This window comes from Alligator mississippiensis, chromosome 1 (genome assembly GCF_030867095.1).
Source record: "Alligator mississippiensis isolate rAllMis1 chromosome 1, rAllMis1, whole genome shotgun sequence".
NCBI classification, from domain to species: Eukaryota; Metazoa; Chordata; order Crocodylia; family Alligatoridae; genus Alligator; species Alligator mississippiensis.
In genome coordinates, this window is record NC_081824.1 from 444091624 (window position 1) to 444106774 (window position 15151).

Below are 15151 nucleotides of genomic sequence, written 5' to 3' on the forward strand. Positions count from 1 at the left end.
ATTTTCTTGGAATGTAAAGTCTTTGAGTAAAGACATGGTTTACTGTTTTGTAAAGTGCCATATGTAATTATTTCAGCATTGAAGTGCATCCAGTAATTCAGAGTGAAAAATGTGTTTGCTCAAATGGAGCCTTTTTTCTTCCTAGTAGAGTGTCCATGAACTTTCAAATGTATCTATTATTTGAGATAATTGGACAAACATCACTTTATGTTTTATTCTATAGCAGCTTCAGTACTACTCACACTGATTGTTGGTATTTGATACACTATTATTTGATGTTATTGTCTATTTCTTTTCACTGACACAGAGGGCATGTATAGACATTTAAGGAGGCTAGAACCAGTTGAAATGGATCTAAAAATGGATCCAATCTAAGGTAAATTAGGATGGTGGAGGCTAATCTGGGGGCCTGAGAGGATCAGGGGGATAAGAAGGCTGAGGGGGGATTGGGTAAAGAGGGAGATTTTGAGGAGAAAGCATGGTCCACAAGGGTATTGGGGGGCAAAAGGGGTCTGCAGGAGGATAAGGGGACCTAGTGAAGTTCACTGCAGGGCTTCAGGGATCAGGGGAGCATGTGGGGCCTGCAGGGAATTTTGGGGAGGGAATGTGTGATCCACAGAGGGCTCAGATGGATAAACAGGTCCATGGGGGGGAGGGGAGAAATCTGAGATATTGAGGGCAAACTAGGGTTTGGGAGGGTTTGGTGGGATAAGGGTAGGCTTGGGGGGCTAAATCCACCTCCCCTGGGACCAGGGACTATTTTTAGCCCCACCCAACACCCTCAACCCCAGATGAACAACCAACCCCCCATCTCACCCATCCCTCCCCACACCCCAACTTACTTCCTCAGCTGTTAGAACTAGGAGAGGCTTGCAGAATGGGGCATTTGACTGGTCCACAGGGGTGGAGGCTGTTTCCCTGGGGGAAAGAGCGAGGGACCAGGGGCTAAAAATAGCTCAGTGCTGGTGGGGGCACGAAAAACACAGCCCTTGGGCTGGGGCTAGCGGCTGAACTTTTCCAGCCCAAGGGCTGCACTTGGAACTATACAGAAGTTCAATTAGATGGGTCTCACTGGAACTGATCTAAGTCAAACTTCCTCAGAAATGCACTTAACTTAGATCAGTCTAAAAGAAGCCAACCTGACCTAAACTTCCTGAACTTCTCTACAGTTCACACTTAGATCCACCTAACTAGGGATCCAAATACAAGGTCCACATTAGGGCAAACTAAGTTTGATCCGGTGGCCATTTTTAATTAAATCTAGCCTCCACCTAACCATCTGTATGTATCCAGAGTGTATATACGCCTCCAAAGTGAATGTTAGACATCAATCCAACATTTCATCCCATATAAATTTGGTCCAATAGATGTAATTCACAAAAAAAAGGCACCAGCACATATAGAGATGTCATTTAGAAAGTCAGAGGAAAAAGATAAGGAAATTTGAACATTGCTTAATCCTATGCATGATGGCCGCAATTCTTTACCTTTAAAAGTAAATGGGAGCTTTGCCATTGATTCCATTGATCACAAAGTCAAGCTCTCTAGGCCCAATCCAAAGCCTTTTGAAATGAAGTTTCCCTCTTATGCTTTTGATCAGTCACTATATACATGATTAATAATAATACCAAGAGATTTAAGGATTTCATTCACACTGGCTTTCAGTTGGGCTTAGAAGCTTACAGCTCATTTAGAGCCAGAGGCTCCTGGATCACTGGTGCCTTTGAGAAATTTATCTACTTTTCATTTTCAGGGGGGTTTTTTGAGCCCCTTCCCACCAATCAAAGTTACATTTGAGATGAAGAAAAACTCTAAACAGCACCAACGGCAACTATAAACTTGTTGTTTTCCATTTTATTTAACACACCGAATAGCAAGTTAGATACAAAAAATCCTATTCATTTAAAAATAACTGGAGTAAATAGGATGAGAAAAGGATGCAAATCACGTAAATTTAACCTCTACAGGAATAGTTTATCATTATATAAGAGTAGAGCATAAACATTTATAACAAGAGTAGAACATAAAGCACATATACAAGATATTATTTAAGTATTTATTTGGGTTCTTATCAAAATGAGTATTAATACACCATAGGCGGGGCTAATGGGGCTTAACCCCCACAAACACAGGACAGTGGTGCCAGTGTGCAGCACCACAGGGAAGCCCAGGTGCAAGCTCCAGAAGGTTGCATCCAGTGGGGAGGGGGGAGAGAGGCATGCACACAGACAGACGAGCAGCCAGAGCCTGCAGGCAGCCAGGAACTCAGCCCCGCCCTGGAGTGTGTGGAGCAGCACCCAGCAGGTAAATGAGTGGATGGGAAGGGGTGTGGGGGAGAGAAGGGGCATTGGGGTGGCAGATTGAGGTCCCTGAGGTGTGGGAGGGAGAGGGGCAGAGGTAGGCATGTGGGCAGGGGCAAAGGTGAATGGGGCCCCAGGGCAAGTCATGGCAGGGTTGGAGCCCGGGCAGCTTGTCCAGGGGCATGGTGGGGGAGGTTTCCACTGCTGTGTGCACCCCTGGGGCAGGCACATGTGCCCCTTGGATCTGTGCACGGGGCTTTGTGGAGCCGGCCTGCTACTGCAGGCTTGGCTCTGTGTCCCACTGCTGGTACCCCAGCAGCTGCGTGACACCACATACCTCCCATCACCAGGTGGGCAGGGATGCATTGCAGCCAGTGCCCAGGAGGCTCTGGCAGCCATGCAATGCCATGTGCATTGGCAGTGAGGCACAGAGCCCCACCCACAGCAGCATCATGCCTCCACTTGATGCAAATATCTGAGGGACACGTGCCCCCTGTGCTTGCCCCAGGGGTGCGTAAAGTGGCAGGAGCCTCCTGTGCTCCTGGATGAGCCGCCCAAGCTCCGACCGTCCCAGGCTCCCAGCCCCTGCCCCTGCCTCTGCCACTCCCTCCCTTATAATGGGGGGCTCCATCTGCCTCCCCGATGCCCCTTCCCTCCCCCATGCCCCTTCTCCATCCATACATTTACTTGCTGGGTGGTGTGTGTGTGTGTGTGTGTGTGTGTGTGTGTGTGTGTAGAAGTACCTTTTAAGTTTAAATTTTACTCAGCCCTCCCCCCACAATATTTTCTCCCTCTGCCTATAAACACTACCATGAACATTTGTTTCAGTTCAGCTGTTACATTGCACTGAGCATGAACTGACCAGTCAAGAATAATTTTTGTTTTATTGTAAAAGTGCCATCACTAATATCTTTCAAACTTGCACAATATGCAAAAAACCAAAAACCAAAAAAAAACCCCAACCTCCTCCCCACCACTCCCCCAGTATAGGTGGACAACATTCCAAATCTAAGAATTATCCCTAGGCTCTGAGGAAGTCATTATTTGCAAGTCTAGATATTTGCATTAATTTTGCAAATCCTGATAGTTTAACATGTCAAAATGTCATGATACTACACCAGAAAGTCACAATATTGATTTCATCTTGTCCTGATGATGTGTGATCATGTCATTACATAAAGAAATGAAGTAGAACATCACAACAGATCTGAACACTGCACTGCGCATATACCTATTTCTGCAATTTTGCTGCAAACTGGAGTCACAGGATGTAATATATATGTTTCCATGTAAACTGGGACTGCACCAGTGTCCCAGTTTGCAGAGTTTGCAGAGTTCTCCTTAAACAATTTACATGTATGTGAAACTTTAAAAAGATAAGACATTTTTATCTGATGCTGTCCTGATCAACACTGAAAAACAGAAAAAAAGTGAACTAATGCCCCTGAAACATTACCATTTAGGTTTAATACTGAAAAGGTAGATTTAATACTGAAAAAGAATGCAGATGAGGCATTAGCATCTGGAAATGTACTGGGTTGCAAATATAATTGAGTTAACTATAGGCACACTCTCAAACACAGTGTAGGCCAACCTCTTTGGGTTGGCATGCCATCAAGTAAATCATGGGACCAACTCCCATTCCTTTCTCCTGCCTGATTCTTTGCTTTGCTCTCTTCTCCCTGCCCAGTCCATTGCTCTGCTACCTTCCCTGCTTTATCTGCACAGTTGTCCCTGCTCCCTGATCTATTTGCCATATGCCAAACAAAGTGGCTGTGTATGCCACCTGTGCTGCATGCTGTGGGTTGGCCACCCCATCTCAAACTGTTCTTTCATATGCATAAATTGCCTAACAAAAGTTGTGTAATTTTTTATGCATTCTAAGAAACACAGGGCCTGAGAATGGTCCTTGTATCTGCAGAAATGGACTTTTTCTTCTCTAAACTTTACAGAAGAAGTAGAAAATAAATGTAAATGAAGAAGGAAAACATCTAGACCTGCTCCTAGTCCCATATGAAATGTAAAGAACATGCTGCTGTTTTATTTAGGAGGAGTGATTCCCAGAAGCAGCATTTTTCAAACTTCCTAAAGTCACAGAATCCTTTCGTACCATTTCTGCCGTGTAACCCCTGTCCTGTGAGCCGAGGCCGAGCCAGGTGATGCAGCCTGGCAATGGTGGTCTATTGCCCTCTGGCCCACTTCACCATTAGCCCCAGTCTCTTTGCAGATCCCTTGGTGACCTGCTGCAGAACTCCGGGGTTCCATGCAACAGTTTGAAAACCACTGCCCTAAGGAATTTCGTTTTCCACAATAGCAAACAGTTGAGAACCTCAGTAAGTGCACCACACATAAAAGTATATATATATATATATATATATATATATATATATATATATATATATATATGCACACACACAAAAGACATCCTTCTCCTTTGCCAAACTAAGGACCAAAGACCCCCAAAATAAGAGAAGGAAAACAAGAATTGCTGCATATCTTTAGGAAATGCAAAACTACAATATCTTTCCTGTAAACTAAGCAAGCTTTTTAGTATTCTGCTTTATTTTCAGGACATTTTTTACAAGTATTGAAACAAATACATCAAATGTAGTGGTTAATATAATGAAATTAAAAAAAAATATGATGTCTAATAATTAGATGGTAAAAATAAATATTAAAAAGGAGGAGGAACTATAGGGGAAAAGGAGGGGACAGCAAGAAGCAACTGCCTTTATGTAAAAACCAATCAAAAGTGTGTACAAGCTCATCAACCGAAGGTAAGAGAAAAACCATAAGTTTCTTTTGGCAGGGCTAAACCTGCTTCTAATGATGTTAATTCCAAAATTGCTAGTGATTAATGGAAACAGGAGCAGGCCCTCCAAAGGTGAATAATATCTCAAAAGTAGAAAGGAGAAAAGATTAATTGTAAAAAATGTAAATCACAGGGTTTGATTTATCCATTCTATCCCTGAAGGCAAAAGCTTCCATTTCCTTCTTGCATTAGTAGATAATACTGGACTATAGGGAGGATTCAATCACGGGACAGAACAAGTCAAAGAGTAGCAATTCTGTGTTTGGTGGTCTTCACTGAAACCTCTAGCTGCTTTAACAGGGCCCTACTCTAGTCACTTCTTCCATCTAACAAAACAAATATAGACAAAACATGGGAAGAGCTTAGGATCATGACAAATAAAGAGTGAATAAGAGAACTTTTGACAATTTTGAAGGAATTTAAGTCAGTAGGACCTGGCAAAAGTTCATCTCAGGCTGTTGAAGGACCCAGGTGAAGAACTATCTGAGTAATTGGACATAATATTTACAAGGGAAAAGGGCTAATATAGTGCATATTTTTAAAAGGGAGGAAAAGTTGGATGAGGGACATTATAGACCAATCAGCCTGATTTCAATACCTAGGAAGTTACTGGAGCAAATCATAAAGCAATCAATCAGTAATTCCTTGGAAGAGGAAGGTGTAATCAACCAGCAGTCAACTTGGGCAAATCATGCTAAATTAGGGTGACTATACATCCTGGTTTGGCTGGGAGAGTCCCAGATTTCATAGCCCATCCCAGTCTCCTGGCCAGTTGGTGAAAATTGAAACATAATTCTTGGAATCTCAGGGGTGCGGGACACAATCGGGGGGAGGGGGAGCAGAAGAGGGAGCGGGGAGGCAGAGTGGCATGATATACCAGGTAAGAAGATTGGCAAGAACCACTGTTGCCGTCCGCACGCACCTGGCCTGGCTTCTCCTGAGCTGTAGCTGGAGGCAGAGGGCAGGCTGGGCTGGACACCACTCCTCCTGCCTGGGGTAGGGAGTAGCTGGGGTGGGGTGGGGGAAGCAACGTTGTGAGCATGGGCAGCTCATACATGTGTGTGTGTGTGTATGATTGTGTGTGCGTGCATGCGGTGCCCACCTGATCACAGCACCAAGGCCAGTCACCCACATTGTCCATGCCTCTAAGGCTGGCACTGTGCAGCAGACAAGTTTGCCCCACCAAATTCTTTTCTCAGTGTTAGGACGCTCTCTCAACACTCACTGCTGACTTGGTGGGAGTGGGGAGCATGGAGAAGAAGTGTTCCAGATCTCCTTAAAAATAATATGGTCACCTATGCTAAACCAATTTGATACCTTTCTTTGATTGGGTGAACAGTATGGGAATGTGGTAGACATAATATACTCTAATAAGGTTTTGATATGGTCCCACTTGACATTCTTGTAAACCAACTGGAGATACATGGACTATGCTGAATTATGGTGGATGTGTAATCAGCTGAATAATAAGAAGCAAAGAGTAACTATAAATGGACTGTCAGAGTGGAAGGAGGTTTCAAGTGGGGTTCCACAGGAGTCAGTTCTGGGTCCACTGCAGTTTAACATGTTTATGAATGATTTAGATTCAGGAGGAGAAAGTTTCTTGATCAAGATTGCAGATGGCACAAAACTGGGAACAGTTGCATATGCTTTGGAAGACAGGAGTAAAATTAAAATGAATTTTGATAAACTGGATAGTTAGAAATGAAATTCAACAAAGACAAAATGTAAGGTATTGTACTGAGGCAAGGAAAAAATAATACTCAAAATATAGAATGGGAGATAATTGGCTAGGCATCAGTACTGCCAAGAAGGATCTGGTAGTCATTGTGGATTACAGGCTCAACATTAATCACAACTGTGACACAGTCGCAAAGAAAGCAAATGCAATTTTGAGCTGCATTAAGAACAGAATTGTATGCAAGTCATTGGAGGTGGTTGTACCACTCTACCAGTGAGGCTTCAGTTGGAGTATTGTATGCTGCTCCACATAAGGATGTTGCAAAACTGAAAAGCATTTAAAGACAAGTAACATGAATGTTAAAGTGGTCGGAATGTAAACTGTGTGCAAAAAGGTTGAGAGGATGCTTATTTTGGAGAAAAGGAGAGTAGTAGGTAAGGGGAAAGAGATATGGAGAGCAGTTTTCAAATATCTTCAAAGCTGATATAAAGAGGAAGAATAAGTGTTCTCCCTCACTGTAGAAGGCAGAACACACAGCAACAGGTTTGAACAGCAGAAAAGCAGATTTAGTTTAAATATCAGAAAGAACTTCCATATTTTGAGCACAGTAGGCCAATAGAACAAGCTGCCCAGAAGAATAATAGAATTTCCTTTCTTGGAGATTTTACTTGTATGGGTATACCAAACCTTGTTTCCACACAGAGGGTTCGACTAGATAGCCTTTGGGGTCCCTTCCAACCTTGTGATTTCACAAACTTCTATAGCTATACCAGGGGACAATGAGCTCCCAGATAGTTTGGAGTTATTGAAATGGACTTTTTGCAACCAAAATTATGCAGCTCAGATCTCCTCAGTGGAAACTCCGTAGTGGATTAAATCTCAATGCCTCACCAAGCATTAATCACCCATTCACCTTGAGCATTTTGACCCTAGCATGGCCGAACAAGCAGATTCTGTTCGGTCCATCATGTAACATAACAGATAAAGTGTTCACCTCAAGATGTCATATTTAAAGGTACGAGGAAGAAGAAACAGTAAATACAATTATGTATACACGAAGGAAAGAGAAGAGGAGAAGAATAAGTGAAGGAGAAAAGGTGAAATAGCACCTGAAAGCTATTCTTTATTCTTCTATATAAAAAGCCACATGTTCATTTTCCCTAAATATCCTCAATAGCTGTGAAGTAACAGTGGGAGCAGTAGCAAAATAAATTATAGTACATTGGCAGCTGGATTCATTTGCTGAGGTGCCACAAAATTCCAGTTTGCTTGCTGAGATTCACTATAACATGGAAATAGCTTTCAATATAATGGTAGCTATGGTACAAAATAATTGGCAGTAATGCAACCACTGCCTTATCTCTTGAAAACATGTTAAGTCTTGTCACCCTTATTGTACAAGGCTGGGTTGTCACAATAAGTAGAATAATAAGTACCAGGAAAACAAACAGGAGGTAATATGTTGAAGTGATAACTTATCCAACTTTTCTGTAGGTGCTAGAGAGCAATTAAATATCATTATCTAAATTCTGTATCTCAAGAGCACAGTGAAATAATTTTATTCTAAAATACTTCAAGTGAAACAAATGTGTTCATGAGTCAAATTATGACTCACTTGACACAATTTTTCTTTGCTAGATTTATCAGAGTAAACAGCAGGTAAATGACATCGGAAGATACCATTGTGCAAGACACAGCAGAGAGATAATTCAGTACCTACAAATGTTCCAAACATGAGTAGTAAATGAATTTCAGCTTGGGAAAATATAAGATAATATAGGCAGGGTGAAATATTAGAAAACACTGGTAATTCAATAAGTGGAAAAACCTGGAATCTTGGGTTTCTAGTGTACCTGCCACGTTAGAATTGAGATGTTTCATAGATAATTAAGAAAAGCATTACCTCAGAGGTATACATTGAGTATATAATTAAGCACCAGTTTGAAATGCACATGAATTAAATAGACTAATGCAATTTAAGGTTATGGGGAAAAAAAAATCAATCAGGAAATGGAACTCAGAGGGCACAGTCCATTGTTCATGGATCTGTCTACATTGCAGCCAAGGTGTGGTGGCAGTTTATATAGTATAACTGAGCAAGCTTGGGTAGAGACAAGTAGTTATCCATTTTAGTCTGAAGTCAAGTAAAAGGTAAGGTAGGGTGACAGCTCTCTAAATAAGTTAGCCTTTTAGCTTGGGTAGTGAAACTAGTATAGTCGGATCAGCACAAAGCTCAGAGTATGCATCAAAACAGTTCACTTATGCTGAGCTCTATGCTGCTGCAGCTGCACTGTTATCAACACTCAAGTTAGCCAGTTAAAAGCCAGCTTGAATATATTCAAACAAAGTTCATTCATGCCTTGACTGCAGAGTAGATGTAACCTTTATGGCTTTGTTGTAAACAAATCCAAAATACTGTATTTAATTCTCGGCCATGCATTACCTGAAAAAGGCTGAAAGGAGTTCAGAGAAACAAGAGGAATGAATGAAAGGGAAAATTCAAGTTCAAAGTAAGATAAAAGCAATATATATTACACATGGAAAGTAATTTATTTGGGACTTTCAAAAATATATCAGAAATAATATAACAGAAACGGTATTTGCAAAAGTTGAGGGGAAAAAGTCTTGTGTTTAAAACACTTTGTAGATATGAAGCTATCACAGATATTCTGTTTTACCTTATTCAAATCACTCAATTCCACTGTGTCTCCATTCCTAAATAATATTAATAATCCCCATGCAACTATGTCTGTGGACTCAGATACAGTATATGTTATGATGATGGAAACCATATAAGTATATATCTACCTATTTATAAATAAAATCAATCTTGCACAGTTGAGGACTCCATCTTTACTATTTATGACTCTGACTGCCTCATGTCCAGTTTTATCTATATGCTGTAAATTTGGATAATTTACCAAACAGCTTCAAATGTCAGATTCCATGATCTAAATATAATCCTTTCCTTTTAAAATGAACTTGATTGTATCCATTCACAATGACTGATTTTTTGCTAAGGGAGCTATGCAAGTGAAGCACATGCACAGGCTCTATACCTCTCAGCACTGGATCCCAAGTTTTGTTAAAAGGATTATTCTATAAGTGATACTGTGATGAAATGGCAACTTTGAATTTTTGAGGGCCATTAGAATTGTAATTGTAAGAAACAGAGAAGCAATTGTAAGAAACAGAGAATCTGGATATTGGAATCCATCAGAAATAAAAAAAGCTAAAGGATCTTAAAAAATCCCCACATTCTCATGATTGACTGAGTGTTCATTCCTTTTGCTTATGAACTTTAAAGTCAAAGAGTGCCTAGTAGATCAGAAAATATATATTAGTCACACTGAAGAAACAAACAATTGTTTGTTGGTCAAGCTGATTGTCGGCATATCATTATGACATGTTCAGTTCAGGTACCAGTTCCATGTAAAGCCTGGTTTCCTAAGAAGCTAGACATTACGGTGCTTTATTTTGGGGGAAGGCATCCTCTAAAGAAGCTTGAGAAAAAGATTTGAGGTCCCTAATGACTAACATGGAAACCCGATTCTTCGGCCACTTTAACCCACATAGGAGGAAAACCTGTAAGGCCCAGTAACAGCCTGACAGTATCAAGTAGAAGTGATCGAAGATCAAATCATGACTTGCACCACGTATATTATTCCTAGATGATTGGATTGTGGTGACAAGGTGGTCAAGGTGCTGCTCTACAACTTAAGCTGAAAGCTATCTCATATATGAAAGGGACACCTGCTTACCCTTGAGACTAGAGCATCCAGATGTAAAGCTAGAGACTATGCTGTGCCATGTGCCCTTACTTGAAAAAAACTGACGTGCCTTAACTATTGTAGTTGCACGATAGGCGCAGGTTAGAACTTTGATTCTTTTTTTACCTACCAGAGGAGTTAGTTAAAGCTGCCGTGTAATTAAACCACACTCCTTGCACCCTGCCTTCCTTCTAGTGTGTCTAAAACAGTGCACTTAAACTTTCTAGAAGCAGCAGTCAAGAATATGTAGTATGTGAGCCCTATTCCTATTAAGTTAAAAGCTATCAGCATACAAATACCCACTTAAAATTATTAATATGCATTTCCACAAGTTGTTACTGAGCATTTTCCTGCAGCTGATTTCAGTACATACAGGAGTTAACTTCTTAAACAACAGTGGCAACTTAAAGAAAAAATCCTTTATATCAAGCAAAACACATTTTAGCAGAAGTCACATATAAACTTTCTACTGATTTACTGTGCATTTAATTAGCTAATCAATGCTGTAACTTTTTCTGAAAAAAATTAAAATTTAGATTGTTATTCTTCTTCTTTAGTTCAATTAACATGCAAATTAAAAATAAGAAATCCTACAGACCTTGGGGTCATTTCTGAATAGGGCTTTTGTTTCAAAGAATGATTGATTTTATTTGGCAGGCGGCAATTAAGCATACTAGAGGCACAAATCTGCAAGGTATCTGCAAAACATCATTTGGAAATGAAATCTCTAAATCTCCATAGATAAGATAATTAGAATTTTGTAGTTGGTTGATTAATTGAGAATAAAGTATCCTAAATCTTCCTTTAGTGTTTTGAAACATCTACATTAGCACATGATCTATTTAGACCATAACACTTGTATCCATTATGAATTCAGGAAAGCACCAAAGGATTTTCACTCTCCAGTCATACTCTATGGCTTTAATTTCATTAAAGCAAATTGATTGCAAGATAGTTTACAGTTAAGACAGCAGGGTGTTGTAAATTTTATTTTAACTGTTGGAATATATGATCCAACAAAATTAAGGAAAAAAGCCTCCTGCTGGTGTGAACGAACTGTTATTAAGTTAACTTGCTGAATATCACTTGCCAGTGGAAAAAAAAATGTAAATAAGTAAGAATCTTAAAAGGCTCATGAAGGGGAAACACAAATGAAATCTGTATGATCAGATTTGGTGAAAACATAGCCAGAGAAAGAGCAATCTCAGAAATCAGCAACTGTTCTTTGCTGAGAGGTAAAAATAGAATGAATTGAATGTATATCACTAACCTACACAAGAGAAAGGAAAAAAAATCAACACTGTGGACATTATACAATGTAATTCTCTCTCATGTACAATGAGGGGATAATGGGGATAATGGATGATGGATAATGAGGACCTAGTCATTTTTTCACTGAACAAAATCTGAAACATACCTTTTTTATGGTGAGTATGAGCGCACATATCAGTAGGTAAAAAGGGAACACTTTTGAATGGGTTTTTAAAATTATTTTACACCTTCATTCTCCCCTTTGTTTTGTGAACCATCCCTTCAGAATTGTACACCTCACATGCACCTAAAACATTGATTTAATTTGTTCACCTTTAAATAAATCCATTAATCAGATAATATTAAGTTATTATTGTAGAACAGTTTTTATGAAAATCACAAAGATGCAGATCTTTAGAGGTGTAAGACACCTAATTTCTATTAGGCACAACTCCTACTGGAATTAAAGTTATACAATTCTTTGACAAAGAAGAAATAACCACTGAGTTTAACCTTATAGCTCAGGAGATGCAGCCTCTATTCATATGCATTAAAAATACTTTTCCAGATAAATTTAAGATTTAAGAAGACCTCTAAATGCATATTCTGACAAAATTAGATTTAAAAAGCAGCTGCTGTAGCAGCATGCTAGAACAGGGGAGTGCGCCGCTACGGCGAAGTAGCTGCCAGTCACGTGTAGACTCACTTGATCATTACGTGGCTGTAGCACATTGTACAGTGTCTCTCTTGTTACTTTGCTGCCAAACAGCAATGGAAAACTAAGAGCTGGCTTTTTTCCGAGGGGTGGGTTGAATCTAGAATGGTTGAGTACCACTGGGGTAGATACCCATTAGAGCTAACTTTCTGTGTATCAGTGTATTAAAGTGGAGTATGTACAGGCATTACCCAGGGTTAGGTTGATTTAAATGTCTAATTGTATAGGCACTTGGAGGGTTTAAATCACCCAAAAATGGTGGGCATGATCTAAATTAGTTCTCCTCAAAAAAAGTACACTAATTTAGATTGAGATTGGATGATCTCATCTAAGAAAAAATTAATCCAATCTCACAAACACCTGTATGCATTCACTGCTCAACCCCATTACTGGGAGAGCCCAGCAGCTCACCTAAGTCCCAGGACTGTACTATTCCCAGCCCCTGACCTTGACTGGACTATTTTTTGTGAACTCCAACTGTCCCGGGAGTGCTTGGATATTTTCACTACCTCAGCTCTCCTCAGTGCATTTACCTGCTACCTCAATAAAGCCCTTCTTTTCTTGTTTCCTTTTTTAAAAAACACACAGCTGTTTAAGGTGGGGAAGAAGGAACAGCTTTATCTCCAAGTCAACCATATTATATATGCATGAACAGAATTATGTAAAATACAAAAACTAGTTTACAAACTAATAAAAGGTGCCCTTAATGTTTGTGTTTTCCTTGTGAACCAAGATATTACAAAACCAACCAGCACTGTAGGTCAAACACAAAACTATTTAACTTGTGTGTATACATAAATCAATGAATCCCATTTAAAATCACCTCAATTTGCATTGTGGTCTGTTTGACATCATTAGGATGCAGCTATTAATCTATTAATTCCATCAATATCTAATACTCCGAGATTAAAAATAAGAGGAACTAATTGAGAACTAATTAACAGAAATCTTTGCCTCTTGGCATAATAATATGTTGTTAATCTAAAATTTGACTTACAATTTTGCTATATTATTATACCAAGAACAGAGAGTTTGTTTATCTTTGCTTGTGTATGGCCTTGAGTATTAATCATCTTCAAGTGCATAATTCCTTGAATTCATAATAAAAGCTCAGAACCAAATTTAGCTTTCTGTTCACTTGCAATTAAATATAGGATAGGGAAAAACTGCTACCAGTATTACTGTCAGATGTGGTCATTTTTCACCTACAATATGAACAAAAGAGACTTGTATATAGAATAAGGAGCCAAGGGAGGGGAATTACCTTTTATTTTAGTACATACAGCCCAGAGGTTCCATACATTTCAGCAAATGCATACCATAATGGTTGTCCAAGCAGGCTCCAAAGCACTCCATTCTCTCAGGATTAATACTGGGATGCTTTATGGTCGGGCTGTTTTATAGAAAACCCCTGTCTATACAGTAATTCTTCACATTTGGGTGTCAGAGAGCTAGGTTTGCAAGGGGGAATTAGGGATTGTCTGCACTGCCTCCATGGGAATTCCAAGAGGGATGCTGAGAAGCCTGTAATAGAATCAGAATCATAGAAAATGAGGGTTGGAAGAGACCTCCGGAAGTCATCTAGTCCAAAACCCTGCTCAAAGCAGGACCATCCCCAACTAGATCATCCCAGCGAGGGCTTTGTAAAGCTCGGCCTTTGAAATTCACCACCTCTAGGTAACTTGTTCCAGTGCTTCACCACCCTTCTAGTGAGAAAGTTTTTCCTAATATCCAACCTAAACTTCCCTTGCTGCAATTTGAGCCCATTGCTCCTTGTCCTTTCATCTGCCACCACTGGGAACAGTCTAGCTCCATCCTCTTTGGAACCAGCCTTCAGGTAGTTAAAGCTGCTATCAAATTCCCTCTCAACCTTCTCTTCTCCAAACTAAAAAAAACCCCCGGCCCCCTGAGCCTCTCCTCGGAAGTCATGTAGAGCCCCCAAACCCTTTTTGTTGCTTTCCGCTGTCCCATTTGCTCACCCAGTTCAGTATGCACCAAACCTGAAAGTAGCCATGTTAGCGCAGCACTGAGCATGCAGCAAAGATTACATCTGAGACAGAGAATTTGATAAAGATTCTGGTATGTGCTCAAAATTGTGCTAAACCAATGGCACCGTCTGATTTTTAGGGTTTGGAGTCCACTGAGGGGGAGTGAGTTAGTTCTTCTTGGGGATTGTTCTAAGCTTGCCAGGCAGGTAGTAGAGAAACCTTCAGGGGCCAGGTCCAATAAATACATAAGCGCAACATCATTTCACTTTTGGGTGCCTCGATAACAGCCTAAACTTCTTCTAATGCAGGAAGAGAGTAAAATGTTTTAGAACAATTCAAAAGCCCACACACTAAGAGGAGAGCTGCCTCGAACTAGTCAGTACAAAACACTATATCCCTGTGTTTATCTGACCATCCATCCCATCACTAGCAATTAGGCACAATTCAGGCACCTGTCACAACATTAATTTAGTGGTGTCTAAATACACCCAGGATCCAGTCTTGAGTCTTCTCTGGAGGATAGCTGTTTACAATTGTTCTGTCAAAAAAAGGAGTGGGGGGGTCACCATTTTCCTTTTAAAGAGGAGATATTGGCTGTATCAATACCCACATTTTGTAGAATAGTCTACTAGGT

General features: G+C 40.2%; 1 protein-coding gene across 6 annotated transcripts in view; it reads right to left on the reverse strand.

The window, feature by feature from the left end:
- CNTN5 (contactin 5) overlaps positions 1 to 15151 on the reverse strand; it is a 1172720-nt gene that overhangs the window by 640319 nt on the left and 517250 nt on the right. The window lies entirely within an intron of this gene.